Here is a 17,382-nt window from a genome sequence, read left to right as displayed (position 1 = left end):
TTACCTCTGCTGAGATCTTGAATAGGATATATCTGGCTCTGGGTCTTTTACAACATTTAAGCAGGATTTAAAAAAAAAAAAAAAAAAGGGAAAAAGAAAGCAAGTGTTATTTTCACAAAAATTCCTGGCAGCTGTACCGTTTATTATGAGAGGAAAACAGAGCAAGAAAAATTGGCATGTCATTTCTTAAATGAATTTATATCCTCATTTCCTTTAGAAAATGAATCCGTGCTCCATCTAGCCATTTTCCATCAGTCTGCAGGGGCAAAGTTTGCAGAGCACAATTGAAATACACAGTTATAGCATAGGCCAGCGTGCCATATATGGCTTTCATAATAAGATCCTCCCCCACCCTTGCTGCCAGTAGCGCTTATAAAGGTTTTATTTTCCATCAGTTAGCCATGCAGTAGGTCTTAAAAGTCAGCAGCAGCTCAGAAAATAATCAGGGACACATGATCCAAATTCAGGTCACCAGGGCCAAAATGACACTGAAGGCTGCAGGAGCCGTCGCTCCGCTACAAGCCCATCTGCTGAGAACTGACTCTTGAGCTGCATTCATCCTGTGTCCCTGTGCCACGGGGGTAGCATGCCAGGTGTTTCTTTTGTTGTTTCTTTACAATGTCTCAGTATCCCAAGGAGGAGAGGCAGCAGGCTGGGGAGGAGATTTGCCAAAAGATAAGCGAATTCAGGAGCCAGTAAAAAGCACTGCTTTTGAGAACTGTCACAGAATGCTGTCAGTCAAAAGAAGTTTCACACAAAATCTCCAAAACAACCTCTTCCTCCTCCACATTCATCCGCCTCCTCTGAGGGGTGGTGGTTAATATACTAAATACAACATAACCACTTGGAAAGCACTTTTCATTTTGAGTCACCACCTTGCTATTTTTGCAGCCGCAAATACAGACTGGTGGAGCTGATGTCATTAATCTGGTACATACAGGAACAACCTGGGGAGCTGGAGTTGGAGTTCTAAGGAAAAAGAGGCTCCCAGGAAGTGTCTTCTGGGGAAGTCAGGATGCATGCAGTGCAACACATCAGTGCCAAGGAAAGGGAGGAAAAAGAGGATAATAGTACTGTAACGTCATTTCTGGTTGACTCCAGTTTGTGTTTTAAACCGTTATCAAATTAGGAAAAAGGAAGGGGGGCGGGGGGAGAAAAAAGGGGAAACATTTCATTTGCCCCCAACGTAAAAGGTTTTGTTTTGGATACAGCCTTTTTATTCTTTTCATCTGAAATCTTAAAAAACACCCAGGAAAGAAATTTCAACCCCCAAAGTTATTTCAAAATGAAAAATCAAAGGCTCCTGTTCCAGAAAAAAAGCTCCCTGGGACTGGGTGGCAGACAGGGTGGGAACGGCAGACATCAGTCCCTGGAAGCCTGACAAACACAAGGGAGGGCCTGAACACAACAAAGCTGGGACACGAAACCCACAGAATCTCCTGATGATTTGGGTCAACATATGGCTCAACGCACCGTCTTTGGCCAACCTCAACGTGTTTCAGTCTCCAGGGTAGCGTATGTGATTTTCTCACATCAGAAGTGGAGAGCATTGATGGCACTACGGAAGGAAAAGCTACTCTCATCATACCTCATACATGTTCCTGTATAAATGGGGTGCTAAAGTGCTGTTTACTTACACAACATCTGATTGACAGCTCTCCTGGATCTACTTAAGGCTCAGAGGAAGTGTCCTGGTTGGTATTTCAGCTGTTGCATGAGAAAGCAGCACAACTGGTGCTAGCCAGCGTCCCTCAGTCACAACAGTGTCAGTGCGAGTGTGGGACATTTTCCCTGACGGGGTGTTGGGTCTGCACGTCTGCCGAGCGCAGGCTGATGTCAATGGAACTATTATGATTTCACCCAGCCTTGCTGCTTCAGCTGCAGTTTCCCTCATTCCCTGAACAGCAGGGAAGGTCTAGACTGGAGCTACAAAGATTTCCACATACACACACACAGACAAACACATTTTTTTTTCCTGCCCTGCCAGTTTCACCAACCATGAGAGGAATCCACAAAGCACATGAAGGCTTTCTTTTCTCTGACCTGCTTGGCTGGCTTTTCTTAGCTTGTCTGAATGGCTCTGCTAGGCTAGCCATGAACATAGAGAAAACACGTTTGAGCCTCTGTTGTAGAAGAGTTAAACTTTGGGAGAGAAGAAATGCAATTATCGAAGGACCAGTGAAAAACAAATACATCCATGCTAGGGGAGATGGTAACTCTGTGGCATGGGGAGGGACAGTTCAAGGCTGGAACTAGAGATGCAAAAAGAGAAATTTCCCCAAACCCCAGTTTTTTCTTTATACAGGAGACTAGCATCCGTATTTGGATCTGAGCTCCGCTCCCGTCCCTCTCATGAGACTAAGGACAGACAAACACCCTGGGTCTGAAGCCTCCAAATGTGGGGCACTGCCAAGGCGCACAACTGCACACAGAGGTCCTTCACAGCACACAGTTTGCCTGGGCGCTGTGCTGCTGCCCTACCGTCCGCAGAGCAAAGGATTCCTCCAGGATGGGAAGGAGCTGTAGTCAGTGGTAATGTATCCAGCCAGAAGAGAATCCAGCATCTGACTTTGCTATGTGCTGGGTTGGAATCTGTCCATTTTGCACCAGAGGAGCAGACAAAAATGATTCAAGCATTACAAGTCCTCCACAGTACTCCCTGTAGGCAGATGTTCTCCTGCTGTGTACTTTGTACCTGCACAGGTGAACCCAGAAGCCTTTGAGAGCTCTCAGTTGAGCTCTCAGTTGTGCTCTCGGCTCTCTCCTTACCCAGGGTCAGGACAAGCCCCACGTCTGCACAAAAGCAGCTGCTTTCCCCAGGGAGGGAACCATGGGGAGCCAAGCCACGAGGGAGAGGTGGGCCAGGTGGGAGGAGAACTGCTGCATTTGGGTCCTTGAGCAAACCATGTCTCAGTCTGGTGAGCTTTAGATTGCCTTTGCGCAGAGTGCCCTCATATGCAGAAGTAAACAGACAAAGACCAAGGACGCAATAACCTGAGCAAGGATTTGCCCTGGCACTGTTAGTCAGGATGCTTAGGCTAAAGCACTAGCTACCGTACAGCAGAGACCGGTGCTGAGGTTGCTCCAGCTTCGGCGAGCTTGCAGCCTCACACGGCACGCAGGCCAGAGGCCACAGAGCTGCTCTACAAGCATTAACAACAATCACAGGAATATGAACTCTTAACGGGGCCTGGAGCAGCCGTGGCACTGAACGCTCTGTGTACAAGGTGTGGAACGAAGAGCTCCTTGGCAGCCCAGGTTAATGCTGCGACATCTCCTGTGTGACTCTGCTCTATGAATCTGCTCAAGAAACCCAAAAGACAAACAAACAAACTAAAAAGCAAGGTCAGAGAAAGCAACAGAAAAATGCTGTAATGATTCATGTACCTGTAACCAATCTGAGAAAAGAGCCGTGACCAGAGGCATTTTCAACAGATGATACCATGTCAGCAGACTTGGCTGCTTTTAAGTCAATTTCCTTGAAAAGGGCTGGTTTTAGTGTAGGCAGCAATATAAACAATTTGATAATAATCTGACTTTCATCAACCTCAGGGTTTAAAAAGAAAATAAAATGGGGGAAAGGGACAAACACGCACAGGAGAGAGGACCTTCAGGAGGAACACAAACAACAGTTGGTTTTGCTTGTATTTGATTTTCAATTTTTCTTCAGAAAAAGTAGAAAGGAGTGTAAGAGTGAATTATATTAATGAAATATTGATTCAAAATACTAATACACTGTAAGAAGAATAAACCATTCAATTTCCTGCTGCCCCTATTTTTAATGAAGTACTTTTCTCTGTTTTCAGACTCTGTAATACAAAAGGAGAAATCAAAGATTTCTTCTCTCTGCCCTTACTTGGTGTGCACTTCCAGTCCAGTTGTTCCAGTTATTCTTAAAAAAACGCAAACAAATCAAAAACTCTTCAGGAAATGAAAGTTAAAAGAATACTTGTTTCATTTAATGATCCCCCCTTCTCTGTTTAACATATTTGCATCAGGTGTTACAGTTGGCATCAGCTGCTATTGTATTGGTGAATATTTGCTTTTCTCTTTGAGTTTGCACTATCCCTATCTCACAATGGTGCATGCCAACAATTTCTGTGCTGGAAAACACAGAAATAAACACAGGAACAACTGTTCTGCATTACTGCATAGCGACCAGAGAAAATGATTTTTCCCCCCTCTTCTTTCCTAATGACTCACACCTTCCAAAATCACATAATCTAAAGTCCATGTAACCTGCTTTTCCTCTTGAAGTCACTTCTCTCTTTTTCCCTCTCCAACTAACCAACTTAGTAAGAAAAAATTTGCATCTCAGTCCTTTTTGTTCTCTCTTTGATAAAAGTGATCTGATCTCCATGAGAAGCAATGGGGAAACCTCCAAAGGTTTCAATTCATCTATTTGAAGCTTAACTGAACCTTTAAACATCCCACCCTTCTGCCTAATCCCTCAACAAGCTCACATTTCCCCTTTACCGTCCATGGGCCTGTCTACAGGGAAATACCTTCCCAGAAAAGCTGTACTAGAATAATTAATCCCTATAGCTAGGCCAGTAAAATATCCTGCCTGGATATTATTCTGGAATAAAATTTCTCTTATTCTGGAAGCACGTCTCTGTGCAGCCATGGCTTTTATTGCAGAACCCATGCAGGGATTTATCCTGGTGCAGCTTGCAGAGAGCAGTTACTGTGACACAACTATGCAAGCAAATTTCCCTGCCCAGGCACGCTAGGAAGGACTATCCGTCCACTAAGGACTTAAAAGAGAATGAACTGCAAAAAGATATTGGGACTAAAACTGGGGCCATTCTCTTCTTCCCTGAGCTGTTTCGCTCACCACTGTCATTAACCTTGCTCAACATCAGCCCAGGACAGTGAGGTCTTTGGAGCATGGAGCAAATGCTTGAAACATAGGACAAATCTGGTTCCACTGAGGTTAAAGGCCATCACCTTTGCTTGCATTAGGTGTACAGATCTGTAAGCTTTTCAGACATACGGCTACTCCTAAATGTGCTTTTCCAGATCTCTCTCTCTCTCTCTCTCTCAGGGAAGGTTTCAGTGGTCTGAGGTTTTATTTCTAGTGCCTGGCCATCCCTCTGGTCCCCTCCTGATAAAAGCTCAGCAATGCACATGGACTGGCAGGCCTCAGCAAGACACCTTACAAGCTCTTGTAGAGACAGATGATTTTCCAAGCTTTTTTGTTTTTCTAAACCATCACCTAGTCCCCCAAATCCAGAGGAACCCAGATCCCACTGTGGGATCTTTCCAGGACCCTCCGGTGTTTTGTGTGATCAGAGCACGGTCAGGAGAGGGCAGCTGGGGAGAATCAGGGAAGGACCCAGGCTACTGTGTTGATGGTGTCAGCACCAGCTCCGTCCCCTCTGCCTTTTGGCAAGTTCTTCTCACCCACGTGCTTTGGTTTCCCATTTTCCTAGTGGGAATGTAATACTGCTTTGGGGATTAATTAATTGATGAATATAGAGCCTGGAAAGTGTAAAGTACTACACAGGAGTTAAGTGTTATAATTAGGAGCAATTCTGATCTTGATTACAATGAGGTAAAGCTGGAAGTCCTACACCATAGAAAGATTTAAACCAATAAAAAAAAGATCAGAATCAGAGTCTTATGATTTTAAATGTAAACTTGGGCAGATTCCCTGCTGAGCTACATCTGCAACTGTAATAAGCTCATGGAACATGACAACTTGTCATTTCAGTAAGAGATATAGGGAAAATGCCCTTTAAAAAAAATTAAACAGGAAGGAAATTTTTAAAGTGTTTTCTTTGGCTCTGAAACATATGCCCGGGGAGAAACTGTTCTCAGCAATGCAGCGGATCTTGAAATATTTACTGGGTCTGGCATTTAACATAATCTTTCTTGTATAAACGATATAGAAAAAACACATATTATCTTAGACTGCAATCTAGTGTGAGGATGAGATGATATTTTAATAGGGCTGCATTCATCAACTGTAACAAGAGAGGAAATGTGCTCCAATCCAACATGCCCTGTGGGCAATGTAAATAAGAGTAAGTGACTTCGACCATCAGATAAGTACAGCAATGGAAGGCAGACAGACGGACAGACAGACTGCTAGGGAAGGAAGGCAGTTTGGGGAGAGTGATCTAACCAGGACAGGTATGGCACCCAATACCCGTCTTACCAGGATCCCATCCTCTCACTCCACTCTCCTAAGGGCACCCAACAAGGGTCCTCCTGGAAACCTGAATTTCTTACTTGGCTTGCAGTGGGATTTGCATGTCTAGCCAGTGACACTACTCTTTTCAGAAGTAATTAAATTTTTAATTATGCTTTTTAATAGCCAGTAGCTACTGCTTTGCAGTTTTGTTCTGTCCCTGTTGGATGCAACACCATGAACCTCCAACAGTTCTTCCACCAAGATTTGAGAGTTTCACCACACAGCTAGCAAGGGGGTCAGGATGCGTGCAGCTGAGCTTACAGCCACGTCATAGTTGCAGACTGAAATCAGAACTGGGCAGTACATTTCAGAGCCCCAAGAACATCCCTTCAAAATTTTCCAACCCAAGTTTGGAAAAAGAAGAGTGAAGACAGAAAGGCCCAGGTGCTCAACCATTATCAACTTTGCAGACAGATTTATTCCCAGAACAATATACCAACTTTCCTTCAAACTGGGCTTTCAGGCGGAGCACTGGTAATTGTCCAAAAAAGGGAAAGTCATCATATACAGGCAGCCACAGTAAAACTGAAATACAAACTCTCCAAAGAGGACTTGTGCTGGAGCACATGTTGTATTGAAAATCATCAGGGAAAGTCAGTGAATTATTTGTGACCTTGAGCAAGTTGCTTAATCTCTTACTAGTTCAGACAGGCAGAGTCACACTTGCAGTAAAACCAAAACAACCTCCCCATTTCTCCTCTCTGCGGAAGCAGAGAGAGGTGTGGAAGAATGACTGAGTGTACATTTTTCTAAACAGATTCAAAGGAAGAAGAGGTCTAAATAACACATGAAGAAATTAAAAGGCAGCTCATTGTCTGCCTTGTCTTCAGACCGGGACATCTGAGTGAGATCCAGCTGGATCCCTCAAGCTTTTGACATTTAAAGGACCCCCGACCTTCCCCAAGCAGTCCCAAGACTCCCTCGCACCCATTTGCAGAGAAAACAAAAGACCCTAAACACTGACTGCTCATTAATTTGCATTTCTTTTCCCGAAGTTTGTTTGCTAGCTTGTCTGTGTGGGAAGACAGAGCAGGTTTTTATTATTTTCTATTCATTCCTTGATCCACCTGTTGTAGGGACCATCAGCAGACAATGGAGCACAAGTTGAACATCACTGAACTGTAATGTCCACAAGCACAGTGTCAGGACATGTGTTTGTTCCCAGTCCCTTTAATGTCACTCCCTCACAGACACCCTTTACTCAGCGTGTTTCGGATGTACAGCACAGCAAACATTAAACATCTACAGTATAGAGGTGATACTGTACTGAAACCTTCAACAACGTAAATCTCCACTAGGCATCAAAAATATGCCATGAGAGTAGCTGCCACTGGTGTGACTAGCTGTGCTGCGGGCAGGGCTAACACAAACATGCTGCACGGCGCAGGAGGCACATTCACAGCCATCGATGAAGCCAGCCCATATATATGCACAATGAAGACAACCAAGCAGCCTACGCAAGGAAGACCTGCTTCCATGGTGAGGCGTATGACCATGGCTCTGCATCTTCTGGTACAGTTCACAAGGGCTGGGCGGGCTCAAAGGCATCTTTCTCTTTTCCCTACACCAGGATGGTCAGCAGCCAGGTCAGTGCTGAACATGATTTAGCTTGATCACTAATCACCCTATCAAGACTGTCCTGCCCACCTGGCACTGCCAGAGGGCAAACCGCTCTGCCCACACGCCCTGCCACTCTTGACCTATCCCCAGACACTGCCATCCATCAGCAGCTGGGACCCAGCCCCTGCAGAGGTCCCGCCATGCCAGCCACATCCCAGCGCTTCCCCATTGATCTGCATTGCCATCCACGTACATAACAGCAGCACCGAGTGGCTATGATTTGGCTTCTAATGATCACCAATACTTCAGCAATTCAGGTAACCGTTTTCAAACTGCTGCTAATTGCTATTAATTTGCGTACACAGCAGCCCAACTGGATATATAGCCAGGGTGGCAGAGGGCAATGCCTGGTTTTCAGGCTATCTTGCTTTTTAAAGCAGGGTCTGAACCTCCAAGGTTTTGACTTCTTCAGATCCCCTTGTTATGAAGTTATGAGCAAACGTTTGTGGTCGGGTGATTTCCTTTTGCCCTAGACAGCTGTCAAAAGCAGCAAAATGGCCCAAGGCAAAATGTGATGTGGGTGTAAGGAGTGTCTTAAGCCAGTAAGTTAAAGCGACGGGTTAGAAAGCCCGAGGAAAAAATGAGCCAATAATTGCTGAAAATCTTCCTATTCTGCTAAGTTTATTTAGTCAAATTCAGTGGCCCCTCTCCAGGCCTTCAGCCTTCTCCACGACTTAGAAAAGAACCTTATTAATCATTTTGCTTCTATTGTTTAATTATCCTAAGCATCAGCAGTACAGATCAACGCTTGGCTCTTGCAGAACAAATCCCAGCCCTCTCACAGACTGCAGCATCCCAGCGGCTCCTGCTGCAGGAGGAGCAGGCGCAGCTTTGCAGACAGCAGAGGCCAAATTGGATTTAGGTCTCAGCAAGCACCAGCCGGCATAGCGCTTGCCTCTGCGTCGTGCCACATGCAACGGCACCGTCCCCCCATGCCAGCCAGATAAGGGCTGCCTTTCTCTCTGACTACGAGTTGGCAGTCAGGAGCCTTTTAGGAAGTTTAAGCATCTCGAAAGCATTGTCACAAATTACATTTTAGGAACTGGGAGATCGGCTGCTGCTTAAAATCCTCCGAGTAGGTTTGAGAAACGCAACCAGATTCTTAAGAGCCCCCCCAACAACTCCAGGTGAATCAAACTGAAAATATCTGTTGCCCATATGTTGTTCGGAGTAAAAAGGGATTAAAAATCTCTTTATTACACTCTGCCAGTTCTGCTAGAAGATTCATTTAATGAGTAGTCTTTATTGAGAATGGATGAAAACTCTCCACTAAATGTTAAAGGAGCGGGAGGTAGAAAAATGGATTAGCAACTCAGAGACAATTGTCACAGATCGTGTTTGTTCTTGAAGAAAATCTTAGTTTTAATGAACAAACGCACATCTCCTCACCTCCAAAAAATACTACCAACTGAAAGAAAATCTGTTTGAATAGTCACTATTTTCAGTGGTATTTGGGGGACACACATGGGACTTTTGTCTGCCAAACTGAAAAGTCTGGGAGAGACAGGAAGGGAAGGAAGGTGTGTTCCTATGCAATTCAACATTTTTGCAAGGAGTAGTCACAATGGATGTATCCTTGGCTCTGGACACTAGCAGCATCCATTGCTGGGCACAAATATGAACCCACATAGTTTGCAAATTGCTGCTTTTGGATTGACGATTGCTGTTGTTCAGAGCGGCACTGAGGCCTGGGGGCTCAGGCAGTGCCTGCCCGCACAGGATGGGGTTTCTGGCTGCACCCCTGCACCGAGCTGCCCGGCACGCAGCACAGGGGCTGCTTTCACCCTCTGGTGCTACAACCTGAATCACTCACGACCCGCAGCTTCCCTGGAAGTTTGGGCCCCTGTCACAGCATGCTTCATCTTGCTAAGCAAACATTTGCAACACAAATATAATTACCTTTCTTCTCTCTGGTAGCCTTTGTGCTCCAAATAATTTTACTGGAGTGTTCATTCTCATTCAATTAAAAACTTAAATTATGTCTGTAATAATAGCAGGGGGCTTTTTGTTCGTTTTTTTGTTTTGTATTGTTTTTTGGGGTTGTTGTTTGGGGTTTTTTTTTTGGTTGGTTTTTTTTTTAATAAAGACTCTTAAAATGCTTCTCCTGCTAAATGATTGTGCACAGAGCTGTCTCTCTTTGGAGGTCTCAGTCTGAGTCTTTCATGAGGTATTCACTGAATACAGACTGGTTATCAGTTAATATTTTATACAAAGACTGAATCTTTATTTAATAGTCAGTCATCTATTGATTCATGCAGCCAGTAATGGTGACTAAGAGATCTGTGATTCATTGGCACCTGTTGGTATCCAGGGTTTGAGGTTTCTTTTCACTCTTTACAACCTCTTCCTTCTGCTTCCCCTAAACACACACACATATATATATTTATTTCTTTAAAATATACAAAGGAATAAAATGAGAAGGCTATTTTTTGGCAGTAGCTCTACAATTGTAGTAAAATTCATATCTTACTATGTGTCATACCTACAGCTATTTCAGACCCATCTGCAAGTTCCTAAAACCTCTCAAATCTACCTACCATGCTATTTATCTTTATTTTTTTCATCAGATAGGAAATATGAGGTGAAGTCAAGCATATGGGCTATAAGAAAACAGTGTATGATTCACAACAGCTACAATGCTCAAAAATTAGCTATTCCTTGACCATTTTATACATGTACATACACAATACCCTGCCTAGAAAAGATCCATTTTTCCCTGATTTAAAAAAAAAAAGTAAATTAAAAAATCAGTTATGTTCATATGTAGCTGGTAACAGTACCTTTGAGTCAGCCAGCAAAAAGAATTAGCAAGGCAGGAGTCCACAAAATTATGAAAAAAAACCCAAATGCTTTCAGGGTGGTTCAATAGTTCTAAGTTATAAACACAAGCAGGTCACATGGGCTGCAGTACTGAAGCTTTGGAGGTATCCCTGTCCCTACAAAGTTACTTCAGAGTTTCCTAGCAAGGAGCAAGACCCTTCACCAATGCAGTCTGTAGGCAGCAGCTGACTCCAGACTCAAGTGTTCATTTTTGCAGAGATGGCTACATCTCCAGAAATGCATGGAGGATGTGGAACAGGGCCACCCAAGCCATTTTTAGTGAATGAACCTTTGCCAAGTCCTCTTGGTTGTGCTCTCAGAGATGCAGACACTAACAGTCTCAAGCTTTGCTCTTAGTGGTCTGAAATCATTACCTTTAATGGTGGGTCTTTCACTCCATGATGACTCTTTAAGAGGCGTGTATGGCAGGCAATGAAACCCTAGACCTTCTTCTCACTGGGGAGTCTCCATGGTTCCTCACACCAGCTTTGTACTCCCACTTCCCCTAATCATCCTCCAGCCCAACGGGATTATGAGCATCAGGTATGAAGTCTTGGCCTCGTTAAATCAAGTCCGACTTTTACCACTGGTGTCAGTGGGGCCAGGATTTCATTATAGGCCCGATTTCCCCAGGCCTAACTAATGGCAGACAGACCTTCACCTGGGTTATTGCAGGATTTAATTCATTAGTGGGTCGTGATTTGACACTTGGAGACACACCACTGATTGATTCTGTGGAACTGCGAGCCCAGTAAAACCCGAATATTTGAAATTCAAGCTCTAAGGCCACTCAGACCAAACCCACTATTTCTTTGTTTTGTTTTGTTATGTTTCTTTATCCTTTGCTTCACAATCCATCTTTAAAAATCTTTTTTCCCCCGGAGCCTGTCAAAGCTGCCTCCCCAGGGCTCTCCCCTATTGTGATGTCCTCATGCAGTCCCTTTGTAATACCCAAGCTGTGCAGTTGATGCTCAGACTGAATTAGAAAGCAGGCCTGTGTCTGATCTGCAAACATACCTCCAGCCTTATTTCCCTTCCCTTAATGTATTCCAGTCTATGCCTGGGTAGTTAAAATCTTCAATTCCTACCACTCTCTCCTTTTTACACGCCTGTTTTATTTGCACAGTCATTTCACAGTCCAGTTGTTCTTTCTGGTCAGGTGGCCTATAAAATATTTCTATTACTAGTTTACTCTCTGAAACATCTCCAACTGCAACCCATAATGACATAGCAGCCCCATTCCAGCCCTCTCAGATCCCCACTTTCAAAGGCTAATAAATCCTTTCCTTCTCAAATAGCGCTCTCTTCTCTCATTCCCTTCTCCTCCTCCCCAAACAATCTAAACAATCTCTACTATTTAATGTTAATACCTCTGTTATCTTCTAAGGAAACTGCAGCTCCATCTATACCTATTTCCCAATGGGCAGTGCCTATGCGTACAGCTAAACTCCTAGCATCCACACCAAGACACAACAATGAGCGTCCTCCTCCTCCTGTTCCCTGTACAAATATAACCTCTTCCTGACCACATCTGGGATTCATGGCTTTGCCGTTCCTGATCAGGGTAAGCAGGGCTGGTTCTTATTTCTGTCCATCACCCTGCATGTCTCCATTTCACCAACTGCTTCCAATTTGTCTGGAAGGGAGGATCTGGTTAGAGTCAAGGAATTCTACTTTTTAATGCGCTTCTTCCACTGTATCCCATAAATATATTTAACTAGTTTTTCCCACTCCCATTGTACGAACCATCCTTCCGTGTTGTGCTGTAGGCTGGTAAGATGAACCTTGTGCTTGCGGTTGAGACCGTCCTTGAGGTTCTCACTGCGTACCTTGACCTCCAATGCCCTAAATTCCTCCAAATGCATTTTCTTAGCACATGTTTCTGCTGCAGTGGGAGAGTGACTAGTAGCTCACGAGGTTCTTCTGCCCAGCCAGGTCTCTGCAGCTGTTTCAGGTACTTGTAGTCCTATGGGGGCTGACACAGCTTTGAGCAAAGCTGTGGGCTCTCCCCTGCCATACCCCAACCACCTTGCAGATCACTCGCGTGTGCCCCATGGAGAGGTGTGACCAAATGCCTCCTCATCTCCTATACTAAATCTGTGCAAGGATGCTGCAGCACAGACTCAGCGTGAGCTGCGAAATGCTCTCCTGTGTTTAGCCTGCCAGGAGCTCCACATAGGCTGTCCTGAGCAAGATTTTCTAAAGTAGCCAAATGAGGAGTTCATGAACAACTCAAAGTCCAGAGCTTCCCAAATGATGCTCAGAACATCCTTGGAAGCTGGGACACCCATGTTTTTTGTTCACCATTGATATGAGAAACTGTAAGAAACAGCAAATCCCCTCACACTGGGGAAAAAGTCAGAGGAGTTAGGAGTAGGTTAGGATTTGCTCCCATGTGCCAAGGGTTACTAGTGTGTTTTCAAGCACCAGGCCAAAGTTTGAGGAAAGTTACTCTACACTAAACTTAACTATGCAAAAAAGGAAATTTGGCCCCAAAATTATTTGGTCCTATGGTGACTGTAAAATTGGAGTTAAATGTATTTGTGTAAGTGATCTGGAGAAGAGCTTGGGAGGGATGCAGAGGGATATAGCCAGCACAGTTCACAGCACCCAGCAATCCACCCTGCTCACTGCTCCAACTTCTTATTTGCCAAAAAGGAAGAGAAAAGCAATTTCCTTCTTTTCCTCTTTTGCAGCCCTGTGACTGGATTCTCCACATAGCCCCATGGGGCTCCCTAGAATCCAGGGAATCAGCTGGATTCTGCACCATAGGAAAGCTCTGTTAATACTATGGTTACTACTGATACAGACACTCACACCCACAAACACCACTACCATGCTACATACATCCAGCCAAGCAGCCAAATGGTTTTGAGCCAGGCCGTGGTCTGAGCGCCAGTAACATACAGCTCTGGGAAATCCCTGAGAAGACCAAATGCAGAGGGTGTCCACCGTTCTCCTCTGTCTCATGGGCTCTTCCAGTTTCCCAGCTATAATCGGTGCTGGTTTTGCAAACTGGGTCACACCTGAACCTGTCAGGCTGCCTACGACCGCAGCACAGACCCAAAGCCCAGTAGCTGTGCATCTGGCTGTGTGATGATAGAACTGCAGGTAGTGGTGGAATCTTCATCTCCTTCTCTTCTGCCCCCAATGAGCTTGTGATGTTTCTAGCAAGCACACAACCTAGGTGACACCTCTAGAGCACAGCCCTCCAGGAGATCTCTGTGGCATCCTGAGCAGAAGGACTTGGCTGGAGCAACTGTACTCCAGTGCTGTAACTGGAGAGAGGACTGGAATTACAAGCCTCTTAGCCCACATGTGAAGCTGGGAAGATCCAGGGCACATCTCTTCTTAAAAATCTTGGAAAATCTCCCCTTGAGGTTTCCCCATCCCTGGTGTTGACACATTTTGTTGGGCCTTATAATGCAGCAGTTGGACTTGGTCTTAACTGGGTCAGATGGATCCCACCTTTACCCTAAATCCATTAGCATAACATTTTAGTCCCTCTCACTCCTCTTCCAACTTGCAGTTGATGTTCCTAAAAATCTGGGGATCTGCTTTTCTTTGTAAGCCCCCCAAAATAAAAAAAAAAGGCTTGGAAGAAGTTTCAGGAGAAGTTGTCCTGAATAAGGACTGATTCATGCCTCCCATGGGCGCACATCTTGCATTAGGGATCAAATATAAGACTCGGAGTCAAGAGCTGTTAAGGGTTTGATGCTGCCCACTGATTTTATGGATGACCAAACCCAATTAATTTTACCTCTTTATCTATAACTTTTCTCATCTGGAAAATTGGCTACTAAAGATAATCCAAACCCATACATTTTCTGATATCAAATTTGCTGACAATCATGCAGTACTCTCAGATAGAGGGGTGAGTGTATTAGTAGTTATCTTGTCACCCAATAAAATAAAATTATTAAAATGTGTTTCTTCTCTTCCAAACAGAAATTTCTACCACCATTTAGAAGAACAGAGGCAATACATCAGGACAGATCATGAAGCTCCAGTGCCCTATAGCATTCCCACAGCTACGTGCAACATGAGTACGTGAACTTGGGCTATTAGGCGGACACACCACGTGCTTTCCCAGCTCATTGCACAGACTGTCTCCATTGCAGAGTGCTGAACCACATCTCAGTTGCTGCAAGAAGTCACCCTAGGACACTGCCAGGAGGAGGTGCGGTAGTGCAGGGCTGAGCATCTCTGCCCACTCTGTGCCCTCCTATTTGCCCATCTCTTGTGCAAATGGTACAGTTTGCTAAAAAGCACATCAGAGTAATGCTGGGCAGCTCTAATTTTGTGCAGGGACCCCAGCATTTATGGTATACAGCATATAGACACAGCTTTACTCGGTAAATGACACAGTTAAACAAGGTAAATCAACAATGAGGGAGAGGATGAGAAAATTATATTGACTGTAATGTTTACAAACACTCGTCACCTTCCAACTCACTGATGAATTGGTAATTTTTTTGCTGGAAGAAAAGATCCCTTTTGCTTTAAAGACAGCTATTTGATGAGGCACAAGGGAGACAATTAAACATTTAATTCAGTTTGACCTGCTCTGTCATTACAGCTCTTTGTTTCCCCATCTCTTTCTCTTACTCTGACCTTTAGGATGTGGTACTTCGTGGGTTGGTTTTATTATTTTTTTTTACCAGGTCAGATCAAACAGATCCTGTTTCCCAAAGATAACATGAATACGGAATATTAATGCAGACTTCCCCTATTGTGTCCCTTTGCCTCCCTTCCCCCTTCCCCCAATTTCGCCCGCACCCCACATGCCTCCCCCTGCCTGCAAGCTCATTTGCACAAAAGCACACCGAGTCCCCACTCAGCAGCCCACCTTGAACAAAACACTCCAGGACTCTTGAAACAGCAGAAGTGCTAATCAAGCAGGGCCCTGTGCTGTGTGCTTCTGCAGTGGTTGCCTGGCATAGAAATGGGCTGTCTGGCCACAGCTATGAGGTAACGTCTGGCTTTTTTGCCAAGCTGCAGAACTAGTCAGACACTCCCTGGAACAACATTTCTTCAGGAAAAAAAAAAAAGGAAAGAAAAAAAAAGAAAAGTTAGGCAAGAAATGATCTTCCAGAAACTTCCTTGCATCTTTCTGTGTGGTTTTTTTTTTTTTTGTGGGGTGTTTTTTTTTTTTTTTTTTGAAAAGTTATATAACCAAATTACTTAGAATGCAATGGGTTTCATCAGCTGATTTTGGGCAGTAATCTTATGAAACTGATTTCTCACACTTACTAGGCAAACTGGAAATTTGGAAAAGGGAAAGAACACACACACACAAAATATATACACACACAGATGTACCCCACTCATCTTCCTGCAACACTGTCTAGATCTATCAGCTATTTTTGGATGCAAACTGAAATAGAGCAATACAAATTCAAGCAAGGCAGAGCTAACCTGCATCTGCAGCATCTTTTTTGCAGTGCCACCGATTAATCTAATTAACCAGTTAGAGGAATTTTTTGTTATACTGCAGCAGCAGCAGCCCTTCTCTTTCCCTTAGAAATTCCCTATTTACCGAGGTTGCATAGTATTCTTGATTCAGCGTATTCTGCTTTTTATAGTATCACTGACAACTTGATTTTTTTTTTCCTGAAGGACAGAAAAGATATAGTTCATTTTTCTGCAGTGAAGGTTGAGAAATAATCTGAACTGAAGAGGCATGGCTGTTCCTTTGGGGTTTCAAGCTGTGGCTAACCAAACCTCTCATATTAAATACATGTATATTTGTATCAGTCAAAAATTTAGACTTGTCCCTAGGTGACATCCTTCAAAGAGTTAATTCCTGAGAAGCAGCAGCTTTGAAAAGGTGCAAGAAGGAATGTCTTGTCCTCAGGGTAGGACCAGCCAATGAAGCCTGGTGCCGGTGATGTAATGCTTCAAACTGGTGCATCATTGGTTCCGGAGATAATAGACCTGATATGATTTTGGAGTTTGGTGAGAGGAGTTTTTGCAGAAGAGCCTGTAAATTTCCCTGCACCAAGGACATTTTACGTCAATTTTCTAGTGTTCTTCAGCCAGGGCATGTCTAGCTGGTAGAAGTTTGCTCTAATGATAATACTTCTGTCTTTGTGTCTTCTTGGTACTGTTTAGCTATTCTGTATCCTGCTATCTGGGAGGCATTTCTCTGAAGTCAGACTGTGCTGGAATTACTTCTCCAGCCTGCCCATGAAATTGAAATGATTTTTTAATAAAAAGCGGTTGTTTTTTCTCTGACTCACCTCTGAACTCTTAATTGTTTCAGGCACCAACTTCCATTCCCCTAGCTTCTATTACCTTCCCAGGTTTTCATCTGTCCAGTCTTATTTCTTTAGCTGATTACTTCATGAGGAGATGGCTGATGATGTCTTAAATGAAACTCTCCAGTCTGGGCTTGCTCTGGAGAATAAACCACCATAATGTCAGTCAGCTCAGGAGCACATCGCCTTTTGCCCGCCAAGGTCGCACGCTGCAGGACTTGCAGGAATGCAGCTGCTGCTGCAGTCCCTGAAGCTGCCTGGCCACTCCAGTGCACTAAGTAGTTTGTTTGAACTTTAGCCTTGATTCAGTCACAGAATCCTCTAAGATTCTCATGCCTTTCTCTTATCCCCCCCTAAATGAAATAAAGAGTCTCGCAAAACCTACAGGGATGATTAAAGCCTTTGTCAAACCAGGGAAGAGGAAACAGGAACTGCAGAAGATGTTCACAGGCTGACTTCCACAGGTTCCCTGGAGATGCGGGC

The 17,382-nt window shown here is 44.2% G+C and overlaps 1 long non-coding RNA gene across 3 annotated transcripts in view; it reads right to left on the bottom strand.

Moving 5' to 3' along the window:
- Positions 1 to 16,993, bottom strand: part of LOC128141699 (uncharacterized) — a 50,829-nt gene extending 33,836 nt beyond the window's left edge. For 2 of the 3 annotated variants that reach the window (XR_008235146.1, XR_008235145.1), the window contains exons 1-2: positions 16,882 to 16,993; positions 15,489 to 15,671 (exon numbers count right to left, since the gene is read on the bottom strand). This is a non-coding gene — a long non-coding RNA (uncharacterized LOC128141699). Of the gene's footprint in view, positions 1 to 2,794; positions 3,301 to 15,488; positions 15,672 to 16,881 lie in introns of those variants that run through there. The other variant, XR_008235149.1, reaches the window with a different exon arrangement.
- Positions 16,994 to 17,382: the final 389 nt, after the last annotated feature.

Source organism: Harpia harpyja, chromosome 1, assembly GCF_026419915.1.
Source record: "Harpia harpyja isolate bHarHar1 chromosome 1, bHarHar1 primary haplotype, whole genome shotgun sequence".
Lineage (NCBI taxonomy): Eukaryota > Metazoa > Chordata > Aves > Accipitriformes > Accipitridae > Harpia > Harpia harpyja.
This window is presented reverse-complemented; position numbering and strand designations above follow the sequence as displayed.